Here is a 12,318-nt window from a genome sequence, read left to right on the forward strand (position 1 = left end):
ACCCTGATGCATAGGTACATGCACAAAAACCTCTAAGAGTACTTGAATCTTCTGCTATTGAACCTGAACAGTTTTGGGGCGCTAACATCCTAGCCCATAATCCATGTGGACTGCAAACTGCCCAGAAAGATTGCTATGGCTTATGAAAAAGAACATCTTTACCATATTAGCTTTATCGAGCAGACATCCCAAGAAAATGCTGCAGATTGCGTTTGGCACCATTGTGACCACAGCCGGGATAGAGGGAATCCCAGTGCAAGAAGCAGAGGTCATCTTCATGGTTTTCTCCCCGAGGATCATGATTGGTTACTTTCCTAGTTAACCCATATATAAATATGTGACATTCTTTCATAATAGCATGAGGTCATGTGTGTTCTATTTACTGCACCAGGACAAAACAGTAGTTGTTGTTGACAAAGCTCTATCCATTGGTAACTTAGAGACTCAAAAGCTAGCCATCGACTCCACCAGAATCTACCACATGCCAGATTCCCCCAGCGGTATACTCAAACCTGTGACATCACAGCATCCCCAGTTTAGTGATCTGTCAGTTCCCAAGATCCTCTTCATTCATAAACAACATACTTAACATATCTGAAATCGTACATTGTTCACCTTTATCAGCGCATTCTGTAGAGTCACAAGTGCATCCATCATTAGCTGTGATTTGTTTTTGAACACCTTTACAGGTTCAGCCTCTAATAGGCACTGAGATTATTGGGCATATTCTGAACTCTTTGTACCCTTGCGGCAGACTACACCTACACCTATGGGGCTCGTGATTTGTAACATGCTTGTTATTTTATTTGTTTGATGCAGCCATTAAGGTAATGGCACTTTATTTCTTCCCAAGAAAAAGAGGACTTTGTAATTTCATAATATTCTACTTCACTCCTAAATATACACTTGAATGTACGTTTTCTAATTTTAATTTGCCAACTTGCCCCATCTGTTTCAGTTTTGCCCAGTAAAAGGAGAAACGTTTCAGTCATAGGTATACCACCAGTGAACAGGGCCCCATGATAGAATTCTAGTACATTCAACGAGCACTGTGGCTATGTGATCATGCAGGCCCATTTTGCCAGCACAGTACAAAGAAGGCACCATATGCCGCCCGACTTGGGTGGAAAATTGTGAACAGATTTCAGTTTATCCCCAGATCAGATATAGAAACAACTAAGAGTGGGGACAAGATAACCTGATAGATTTACACCCACCCAACCGCTTTAGCCAGTCATACGCACACATCCTAGGCCACCTCTTTGCTCTCATATTAGAATCCCAATTATGATATGAAGTAAAATACCAGGAAAGGTCCACCTTGGCAGCTTACCCAGCAGTTGTGTAAAAGGCAGCAGCAAAGTCCACAGGTGCACAATGCAGTAATAAAAACCCTTTTCTCATGTTTTAGTCCTAATTCTCAGGGATGAAGTATTAAAAAAAGTGATGGATGGAATGCTTGAATTATTCCTCTGGCTGCGTCCCAGTCCATTGTTATTTTACACTCCATGTCACCTCATGCCAATTCTGAAAAGCAATAATGCTCTATGGTAGCTAGTTTAAATATTGGGTGGTTAACCTTGTCTCAAAGCGAAAACGTTATTTAATTTGATTCGCTGTGTGTCCTTGTTACATGCTCTGCTTTTCATCTTTTGCAACATTTTTGGGGGGGTCTCTCGTTCTCTTATATAGCCTGCTATGTATTATTTTTAAACAATTTTTATTATGATTTCCAACAGATATTACAATACAGAACCTTACAGTCCAGGCATTCAATTATACATGCAATGGACTAAATTGATTTTTTTAACAGGCAGCACCAAAATCATATGCTCACTAACAAAGGTATTCTAAATGTTAAAATGCTGATTATAAATATCATTCTGAAACAACTACTGCAACTGGTAAAAACCAATAAAAAAGTATTAAAAACGAAAATAATAATGGTCTATGGTAGCGGCACAACATACGCTAAACTCAGCAGGGGTCTTCAAACTGTGGGGCGTGACCCCCAGGGGGGCCGTGGAGCGTGACCCCCAGGGGGGCCGTGGAGCGATGCAAAGGGGGTCGCTGCTTCACAGTCATACTTCTGCCCAGGCCCAAGGGCTTCAGCCCCCCTCCTCCCTCGTGTGTCTCTCAAGCCCGGCTGCTGCTGCAGTGTAAGAGCTGGGCTCGGCTGGGCAGTGTCTGGAGTCATCTCCAGCCGCTCGAGTTTTTCACAGGTCTTTAAAGACCATTTGCATATTTGCATGCCTTTGTAAACTGGTTACAGAGGCTTAGTTTTATTCCTTGGTCCAGTACTCCCTGGGCCTCCACTCGGCCTGTTCCTTACATTTGTATTTTACAATTACTGCTGTAGAGTGAGAATGCATTTAAAGAAAAGGAGTATAAAGTAGGGTTGCCAAAAGAACAAGCATTTGCAATGCAATAGGTCTCGCATTAGAAAAGTTTGAGCTATTGGTATTGTAAATGGCACATTTTTTATTTTTGTGTTGGTTTTAAAAATAGCGAAATTAATAGCTTTGTCATTTACAATGCCAATAGTTTTAACTTTCACAAATGTGACACCTATAGCATTTGTAATGCAATATGTGTTTTATTTGCGTGACTTAGATGTATTGATATTACAAATAACAATGGCTTTTATTTTTTTAAAATAATTAATACTTAAATAAAAGCTATTGTAATTTATAATTGCAATAGCTTAAACTTTTGTAAATAACTTTTGTGAAGATTATGTTCAGTGTATTTTATTGTGACGAAAATCCAAGAACAGAAGTGAAATATTAACATCTTTTTATGACATTTGTAATAAAGCTTGAAACATTGAGAGAACATATTTGAACCAGTTGTTGAATGGTTTCACAGATTGATGCTGTGGTGGCGCTGAGTGATGTGGTGGCGACGGGTGATGTTGTGGCGTTCAGTGATGCCGTGGTAGCGCATAGTGATGTGGTTCCCCTGAGTGATGCTGTGGTGGTGCTGAGTGATGCCGTGGTGATGCGATAGATAGAGTGAGTTCGATAGATAGATAGATAGATAGAGGGAGGGCGATAGATAGATAGTGAGGGCTACAGATAGATAGAGTGAGGGCGACAGATAGAGTGAGGGCGACAGATAGATATTGAGGGCGATAGAGTGAGGTGGCTTCGTGGTGGACGTGTTGGTGGCCGTGGTGGTGGTGGTGGACGTGGTGGACGCGGCCTGCATCAAAACAGTGAGACCGACAACTCATGCCTTCTTGAATTAGGGAACAATAAGCAGAGTGGCACAGGCCGAAAGGAGCATACGGGTCCGACCTATATGCTTGGTGAGGAGAGATGAAATGATGAGAGAGGACAGCAAGGGAGTGAGAGAATTTTGATTGAAGAGATCAGGGATGAGGAGAAACGTGAATTGCCGAAGAGAATTGTGGACACGCAAGAAGTGAATGTGAGCCAAAGGTGAGGGCTTCTGTTAGAACAAAGAGGAGATATGAAAGTTGAATGGGGGGACTGGAGAGGTGTAAGATACAAATAGACAAAAATTTGAATGGAGAGACGAGGTGAATGAGAAGTGCTGAGGGGCATGGGAGGTGACGGGACTAGAGAGGCCATGAGATAAATGCGAGAGACTGTTAGAGATGAGGGCAGTGAAAAGACAGAATGGCAAGAGGTGATTAAAGGTGAAGTGAGAGGTTGAATGGGGAGAGTTCAGAAGTTGTAAAAAGGGGTGAAAGAAAATGGCCTGCAAAGTGAGAGAGGGATCTAGGGTTAGGAGATGAGAGAGGGATGGAAGGGAGGGGTGAGAGGAAAACTGCATGGGTAAACTGTTTAACGCTGCACAAAACAACCTGTTTTTTTAGGGACCCCTGCTTCTCCTGGCCAGGGTCAGGTGAGCTTCTAATGTGGCAGCACCTATTCCTGCGGAGTGGAAGGCCCTTCTCAAAGGTTGACTAGAAATCTTTCTGGTGTTAATTGCTGTATTTTGGTTATAAATGGGTACTGATGGGGTGAAATCTTTCCTCAGTGTTACTGTGTGTAAAAAATGTCAAAATAATGAAGTAATGCTATCCCAAAATAAGCGGCATCACATACCATCACTTGCATTTTCTTCCCACACAATTTAGTCAAGTCTTTCGCGTAATTTGGTCCTCACCTGCCTCATAATTCTAGTAGCCCTGCCTACAGGTTTAGAATTTTTTGTCAGGAGGGGGTCCTTACGCCTCGAATTGTTGACAGGGGGGTCTCAGCATCCAAAAGTTTGAAGACCTCTGCGCTAAAGCCTAGTGATGCTAACAGAAAAAGGCAGAGCAGCACAGAATAACTACACTATTAACAACACAATTGTATTATAAAGTAGAATCTAAAACAAGTGAAAAGGATGGAGTAAATGTATATTGTCGATTAGATTTTTATAATTGAATTAAAAAGGTTACAAATTCAGTGAAGTCAAAGTTCAAAATAGGGAATTTGAATGATGGAAGATAATTCCACCCCGAGGAATACAAATGGGAGGAGTATTTAGGATCTGAAAAGATAGGATTTTAAGAATTTTCTGAAACAATGATGATCGCATTCAGCATAGTGTCTGATTGGAAGAAGATTTCACAAATTTGCAGCTGTGACCGAGAAAGCCCTGTTGCCAAAACTGACCATCCTTGTACTTGGATTCCCTGCAGGAAACTGGCTACAAGTGTGCCATGTATGACTGTGTGTATACCAAAAACAGTTTTTGAGAAGAAACTCCGATAATTTCTTATATAACGGTCCCTGTGGTATTACTAAAGCCTTGGCGGTAATTATCTGTTTTATCAGTAGCCAGTGTAATTGAAGCAAAACCTGTGAGATGTGTGCTCTTAAAGGCATCTTGGTTAGAAGGTCAGCTGCCAAATTTGTATCCATTATAGTAGATTAATTAGGTATTAAAGTGAAGCCGAATAAATGGCATTACTATAATCCAATCTGGAATGTATAAGGACATTCATCACCAGTACATGAAGACTGTCTGCGATGTGTGAAGAAATTTTCTCAGGGTTATTAAATGGCCAAAACAAGCTTTAACAACTTTTGTCACTTGCGCATTAAATTACAGATTGAGTTAACCTCAAAACATACATTTCTGATGGATACTTCTACCTGCAGATTCCTCACCTTGTAAACCTCTCTTGATGCCAGTCTGGATCAGAAAGTCTTCTGTAATAGCACCTCAGTGTTGGGTAGGGGTACTGACTCAATTACGGAGTCAACCTCTGAACACCTAGTGATGTCACTGGAGGTGTAAGGTGCCCAGCCAATGTTCCAATGGGAAGTTCCATTTTTCTGTGTGACCAATGCTGATCTGGAGCTCGCCCATCTTTTCAACTGAGGCTTAAGTATGTCTGCTTAAGAAATCAGGCTTTAAGCTATTGTGAGGGCCATCACTTATCTTCATGACATTTGCTTGCGGTGTGTAGGCTGTGTCCCTGAGACCAGTTCTTGTGACCCCCTCCAAGAGTATGCATCCCTAGGCCATCACAGAGAGATAGGCAAAACTCTATATGGGCAGGGCAAAAGAAGGTAGGAGTAGGTCATCCCCATTCACTCTACCTCCTAAATCTTCCAGGAAACAAACACAAGTAGAAGAGGGGGCATCTCCCAGGTGTATCCTGTTTGCACAGATTTCTCTTAGAAACTGAAGTTGATTCTCATTTCTCCAGAACTGATGCCCTCAGTGCCACCTGATGACTTTGACTGCTGCCTGATGACTTTGACAGTACCTCAGGATCTTGCTCCAGGGCAGTTCTTAACTCTACCGAGAGTTCTGTGCTAAAGAGGCAGATCCTTCATTATTTCTGAATGCCATGTTTGAGGTGTTAAGTAGGGCTATGGCCCCTTCTGGTTTGTCTGTGGTTCCCGAGGGATCAGAGGTGCCAATGTTTGGACTTCCACCCACAAACCTTTCATCGGCTACATTTACACCCTTCCTTTTCTAACTTCGGATCCATCTGCGCAGACTCTTCACCCAGGACTGCTACTTAAAAGTGCAAATCCTCTCTCGCCGGCACCAGCTCAAGAAATGTCGCTGCCACCAGTATAGATTCCTAGTCTTGACACCTGTGGCTTAGAAATCTGGGCGGATATCTGAAACACAGCCTTTATCCATCCAACGGCACCTTATAGGTCTAGGAGTGAGGCACAAAGACTTGTAGAGGAGAGTGAGTATAGGAGAGCTGAAACTTTCCATGACTTATCTGGGATGGATTCAGATTCAATAGAGGATCCTTTTTGTGATGGGATGCAGGTATTATCCAGTATTATGGGTGTCTTTCATAGATTCACATGCCTGAATCATTCCCCGTCGTCGAGACGGGAGTCTCCGGTACATAGAAAAGTAATGTCTTATAGACATACATAGAGAATAGTAGGCCTAAAGGCCTCACCTTAGTAACATATCCATGTCCTTTTGTAAAAAGGACCAAACTCTAGAGAAGAGCCAATCAGCTATCACCTCCCTCTAGAACCTTCCTGGCAGGAGCCTCAGTTCCTCAGATTTTCTACCGCACGTTGTGCTAAGGGAGTCTCCTCTGAGCTCTGCTCAGATTCTGTGTTTTTTCACTTCATTAAATGACTTTGTTGTCAAGGATTCTTTTCTACTATGGATTATCTTCAAATACATTCTTTAAAGAAGGTCTGGTACAGGCCAAAGACTACAAGGTATGTCGCACTTTCTCAAGTAAGTTTTTGAGAGGTTGTGAAGGGTGATTTTTAATATGGTGTCAAACACTAAGACCAGAAAGGAGTTTTTTTTATTTTCTCCAGTGACCGTTATGAGGCGTTATCCTCAACGTCTAGGAGACCTCAAAAGAGAAGAGAATCTCCTCAGACTCATTCCTCAGGGGAACATCCTGAGAAGGCCCTCAAAAAGACCACTGATGGGTCTTCTGGGCGCAGTTCTTAAAAATCTCCTCACTCTGTGGATAAGGAGAGTAAAGGACTTGCTTTTGGAGAAAAATCATGTAAAAAAGACGACTTCTGAGCCGTCACAATCACCTCCTCTGGTCATAGGACCCTTCAGGAAGGCGTCTTCTATTCCTCCTGAGGTAAAGACTAAGAAGCCAACATCGTCCACAGGATCGTCGACAAAGAAACCATCATCATTGCCTATTACAGCCTCTTCGTCTACGATGGCCTCATCTACGATGGCCTCATCTACGATGGCCTCGTCTACGATGGCCTCGTCTACGATGGCCTCGTCTACGATGGCCTCGTCTACGATGGCCTCGTCTACGACGGCTCGTCTACGACGGCTCGTCTACGACGGCTCGTCTATGATGGCTCGTCTACGACGGCTCGTCGACGATGGCTCGTCTACGACGGCTCGTCGACGATGGCTCGTCGACGACGGCTGCCTCGTCTATGACTGCTCGTCTACGATGGCCTGTTTACAGTGTCGACGACGGCCTCGTCTACGATGGCCTCGTCTACGATGGCCTCGTCTACGATGGCCTCGTCTACGATGGCTCATCTACAATGGCTCGTCAACGACTGCTCGTCAACGACGAAGGCCTCGTCTGACGGCCTGTGTACGGCGTTGACGATGGCCACGTCTACTATGGCCTCGTCTACGATGGCCTCGTCTACAATGGCCTCATCTACGATGGCTTGTCTACGATGGCTCGTTTACGACTGCGTCGTCGACGACAGTCTCGTATATGACTGCTCGTCTATGACGGCCTGTCTATGGCGTCGACAATGGCCTCGTCTACGATGGCCTCATCTACGAGGGCTCGTCTTCGATGGCTCATCTACGACGGCATCGTCATCGACGGCCTCGTCTATGACTGCTCGTCTACGACGGCCTGTCTACGGCGTCGATGATGGCCTAGTCTACAATGGCCTCGTCTACCATGGCCTCGTCTACCATGGCCTCATCTACGATTGCTCCTCTACGATGGCTCGTCATCGACGGCCTCGTCTACGACGGATCGTCTATGATGTCGCCTACGACGGGCTCGTCTATGACTGCTCGTCTACGACGGCATAGTCTATGACGCCGATCTCGTCGACTGACCCGTCGACGAGGGAAATTCCGACAATTTTGGAATCTCTTATAATGTGGTAGAGAGGGCTGCTCAACGTTTTAAGATCTCAATGGTCTCTGAAGAACAGGTCTGCTTCTTGTATGACTTCACAGAGCCTCTCAAGAAGGCAATAAGGTCAATACCGATTATCGATTACCTATAGTCAGAAGGGGTAAAGGTCATGCAGAACCACTCCTCTGTATCACCAGTGATCCCTCAGTTGGATAAGAAGTATAGGGCGCCAGATACAGCACCCGCGTGTTTAACAGGGCATCCTAAGCCGGACTGCGTGGTGACACAGGCGGCTCAGAAGACCTCCAGGAATCCTTCGGCCCCTTTGTCACTTCCTCCTGGTAAGGAGGTAAGAAGAGTGGACAACATTGGGAACAGGTTTTCCTCAATATCCGCAATGATGGTAAAGGCCGCGAACGCCCTAGCGCTCTTGGGACGCTATAATAGGCAATTGTGGGCACACATAGCCCCATAGCTGTCGGAATTGCCAGATTCATCCAAAGAGGAAGTAAAGAGGATTCTGCTAGATGATGAAGCATCGACGTCAGAAACTATAGACTGCGCGATGGATATCGCTATGACAGGGTTCCGCCAGTTGGCTGGAGCAGCAGTCTTGCGGCTCCAAGGATGGCTAAAGGCAACCTCTTTCCGTCCTGAGGTGCAAACAAAGATTTTGGACATGCCATATGTTAGCCAGTTACTATTTGGCACGAAAAATTGATGAAGCAGACACTGCGAGACCTTTGGGCACTCTTCAGTATAAGAACCAGTCCCGTAGTAGAAATCGAGGAAGAGGACAGTCTTCCTACAGAGGAAATTATTAATACAGGTCTTCCTGCCCTTCAGGCCAGAGTAGACCGCAATACCAACAGCGCCAACAGCAGCAAAACAAGCAATCCTCTTTTGGGAGGTCGTCCTTTCAAGGTACAGGACAGCGGAAATAACAAAAATCTATGGCTGCTTCTATAAGAGATCTCGATTATGCTGCAGAAAGGAGCAATAGAGAGAGTACCTCCATCTCAGAAGGGAAAAGGGTTTTATTCTTGCTTCTTTTGATCCAGAAAAAAAACAAGAAGTGGAGACCAATCTTGGACCTTAGGGCCCTCAACAAATTCCTAAGAAGTAGTCGTTTCGCATGGTAACGATCCAGGAGGTCTTGCAACTACTGTAACAGCAGGATTTTAGGGCGTCCCTAGACATACAGGACGCTTACTTCCCATCCAGAGAGAGGATGTACAAGCCCCTTGCACTAGCTGCTATAGTAGCCTCGAAGAAAGTCTTGACAGTCCGTCTCTTCAAATCCCTCCTGGGGATGATGTCAGCGTGTATCCTCCTGATTTCTCTGTCGACTACAAATGAGGACTCTACAGGAGGCGCTCTTGAAGCAGTGGGTCCAATGCACAGGGTCATTCGACGACCACATAAAAGTGAATCCTCAGATGGTCGGAGCCCTGCAATGGTGGATGTCATCTCAAAACCTCTCTCAAGGCTTGTCATTCCTGCTTCCGGCTGCTCCTCATGTTGTCACAACAGGCGCCTCCTTGGAAGGCTGGGGAGCTTTTCTGCAAGAGCTACAGATAAGCGGGTAGTGGTCTCCAATGGAGAAGAAACTACATATCAATCTGCTCGAACTGCGGGCAGTCTTCCTGGCCCTTCAAGCTTTCCTGCCAAGAATAAAACATTCCCTGGTGCTCATCCAGACAGACAACACCACGACTAAGCACTACCTCAATAAAGAGGGAGGGACACGCTCGCTGACACACTATCGCGAGTTGCAAAAAATAATCTGGAATTGGCTCATACTCCACAATATAACCCTAAGAGCGGAATATGTCCCAGGCACGGACAATGTGCTCTCCGACGTGTTGAGCAGGCAGAAATCATCGTCACACGAGTGGGAGCTAGATCAACAAATTATCGACCAGATCTTCTCCAGATGGGGCACGCCGCAAATCGATCTATTTGTGACAACAATGAACACCAAATGCCCACACTTCGCAAGTTGGCATCCCCAGTCAGGGTCTCTAGGGAATGCATCTTCCATCGCATGGCGCAACGTCGTTGCGTACGCCTTTCCACCATTCCCGATGCTTCCCAGAGTCCTCAAGAAAAATTTAGGTGGAGCCTTGTACTCTAATTTTAATAGCCCCAACTTGGCCGAGGCAACATTGGTTCACAGAGCTCCACCATCTATCACTGGAGCCGCCGGTCCACTTGCGGCAGTATCTATCTCTGCTTACAATGAACAACAATAAAGTTCAACATCCGGATCTGAAGTCTCTCAGGTTAGTCGCCTGGCTCCTGAGTTCAGAGTTCCACAATCTGAATATTCCACAAGACTGTAGACATTCTTGCCAGAGCAAGGGCGGATAGATAGCACGACCAAGATGTATTCCCTGAAATGGAAGCGCTTTTGAGTTTGGTGTGCAGATCACGGGATTCGGCCTTTCTCCACATCCCCGGAACAAATATTACCTTATCTATTACATCTGGCACAGTCGGGCCTAGCCACCTCCTCCATTAAAGTACACTTGGCAGCAATATCTCGTTATAAAGAACTTCAACGAGTCCGTCACTCTGGTCAAGCGGGTTGATTAAGCAATTTCTAAAACGATTATACAGATCTTTCCCGCCAGTAAGGATGTTGCCAACTGCCTGGCATCTTAATGTGGTTCTTAACCAGCTCATGAAACATCCGTTCAAACCAGTACACAGAGCTGACCTAAAGTATGCCTCGTGGAAATCAGCACTCCTCCTGACGCTCACATCTGCAAGGGGGGTCAGTGAGCTACAGACGTTTTCAATCCAGGATCTTTTTCTACAGTTTAATAACGACAGAGTAATCCTGAGAACCAATCCTAGGTTTATCTCAAAAGTCCCGTCGGACTTCCACCTAAATGAACCTGTGGTTCTGCGTTCCTTCTTTCCGAACCCAAGCACTGCAGCTGAGAGGTCGCTGCTTTCTTTGGATCTCAAGCGATGCTTGAAGTTTACACGGACAAAACGAAAACATTCAAGAAATCTAACCAGCTATTCATAGCTTACAGCAGACCTAGGAAAGGTCTACCGCTTGCCAAGCAGAGCATCTCCAGATGGATTTCTGCAGCAATTGCTTTCTGTCATGACCAAGCTGGACAGCCATTGCATTCCAAAGTGAGACCTCACTCCACGAGAGCCATGTCCACTTCTTTAGCTCTCTTTGCAGGGGTGCCAGTCATTGACATTTGCAGGGCGGCAACATGGAAGTCGCTGCATACCTTCACTAGGCACTACTGCCTGGATACGGAGCTGATGAATGATGCAGCAGTGAGACAATCAGTGTTACGCCATCTTTTCAGTAAGGTGAGCCTTCCTCCGTCCCTCCATCCTACTCTGGTGTGCACATTTCTTTAGTAATACTTATTGTGGAGGTCTAATGATGGTTCATGCTCGCATGATGTGTCTTATCTAAGGACTTGTATATGCTGTTCCATCAGAAATGTGCACTCTGCATTGCTTGCTACTCTGATTCAGGCATGTGAATCTATGAAAGACACCCATAATACTGGATAAGAAATGCGTTACTTACCTGTAACTGCAGTTATCCAGTATTGGTGTCTTTCATAGATTCACATGCAACCCTCCCGCCTCCCCTGGAAGGACCCACCTAACTCTCTCAGTGTCACGCCTACTTAGCTTAGTGCGTACGAAAATCTGAGGAACTGAGGCTCCTGCCAGGAAGGTTCTAGAGGGAGGTGATAGCTGATTGGCTCTTCTCTAGAGTTTGCTGCTTTTTAAAAAAGGACATGGATATGTTACTAAGGTGAGGCCTTTAGGCCTACTATTCTCTATGTATGTCTATAAGACATTACTTTTCTATGTACCGGAGACTCCCGTCTCGACGACGGGGAATGATTCAGGCATCTGAATCTATGAAAGACCCCAATACTGGATAACTGCAGTTACAGGTAAGTAACGCATTTCTTCTTCATTACTGTTCTTCTAATTCTGATCTTTTTCAGGAATTTAGAGATTATGTGGGTTGGATACTTCTCCTGAGCTTAAAATGCTAGATTCTTCTTGTACTTTAACTACAGAGGTTTCTTCAAATTATTCAGTTAAGAAAACTGTAATCATTTTTGGATTTACCTCTGGCGTAAAGCCCCTAAGGTCCAACTCCATTTTATGTAGGCCCCAACTCCCTCTTAGATAATGAATGTAGGTCGCCGTATTCTAAATCTTAGACAATGGAATTTACCATCTTTCCCGATTTATGCAGAATAATT

General features: G+C 44.9%; 1 protein-coding gene across 8 annotated transcripts in view; it reads left to right on the plus strand.

The window, feature by feature from the left end:
- The window catches only part of MAPRE3 (microtubule associated protein RP/EB family member 3), a 692,788-nt gene that overhangs the window by 194,080 nt on the left and 486,390 nt on the right, over positions 1-12,318 (plus strand). The window lies entirely within an intron of this gene.

Source organism: Lissotriton helveticus, chromosome 6 (assembly GCF_964261635.1).
Source record: "Lissotriton helveticus chromosome 6, aLisHel1.1, whole genome shotgun sequence".
Classification (NCBI taxonomy): domain Eukaryota; kingdom Metazoa; phylum Chordata; class Amphibia; order Caudata; family Salamandridae; genus Lissotriton; species Lissotriton helveticus.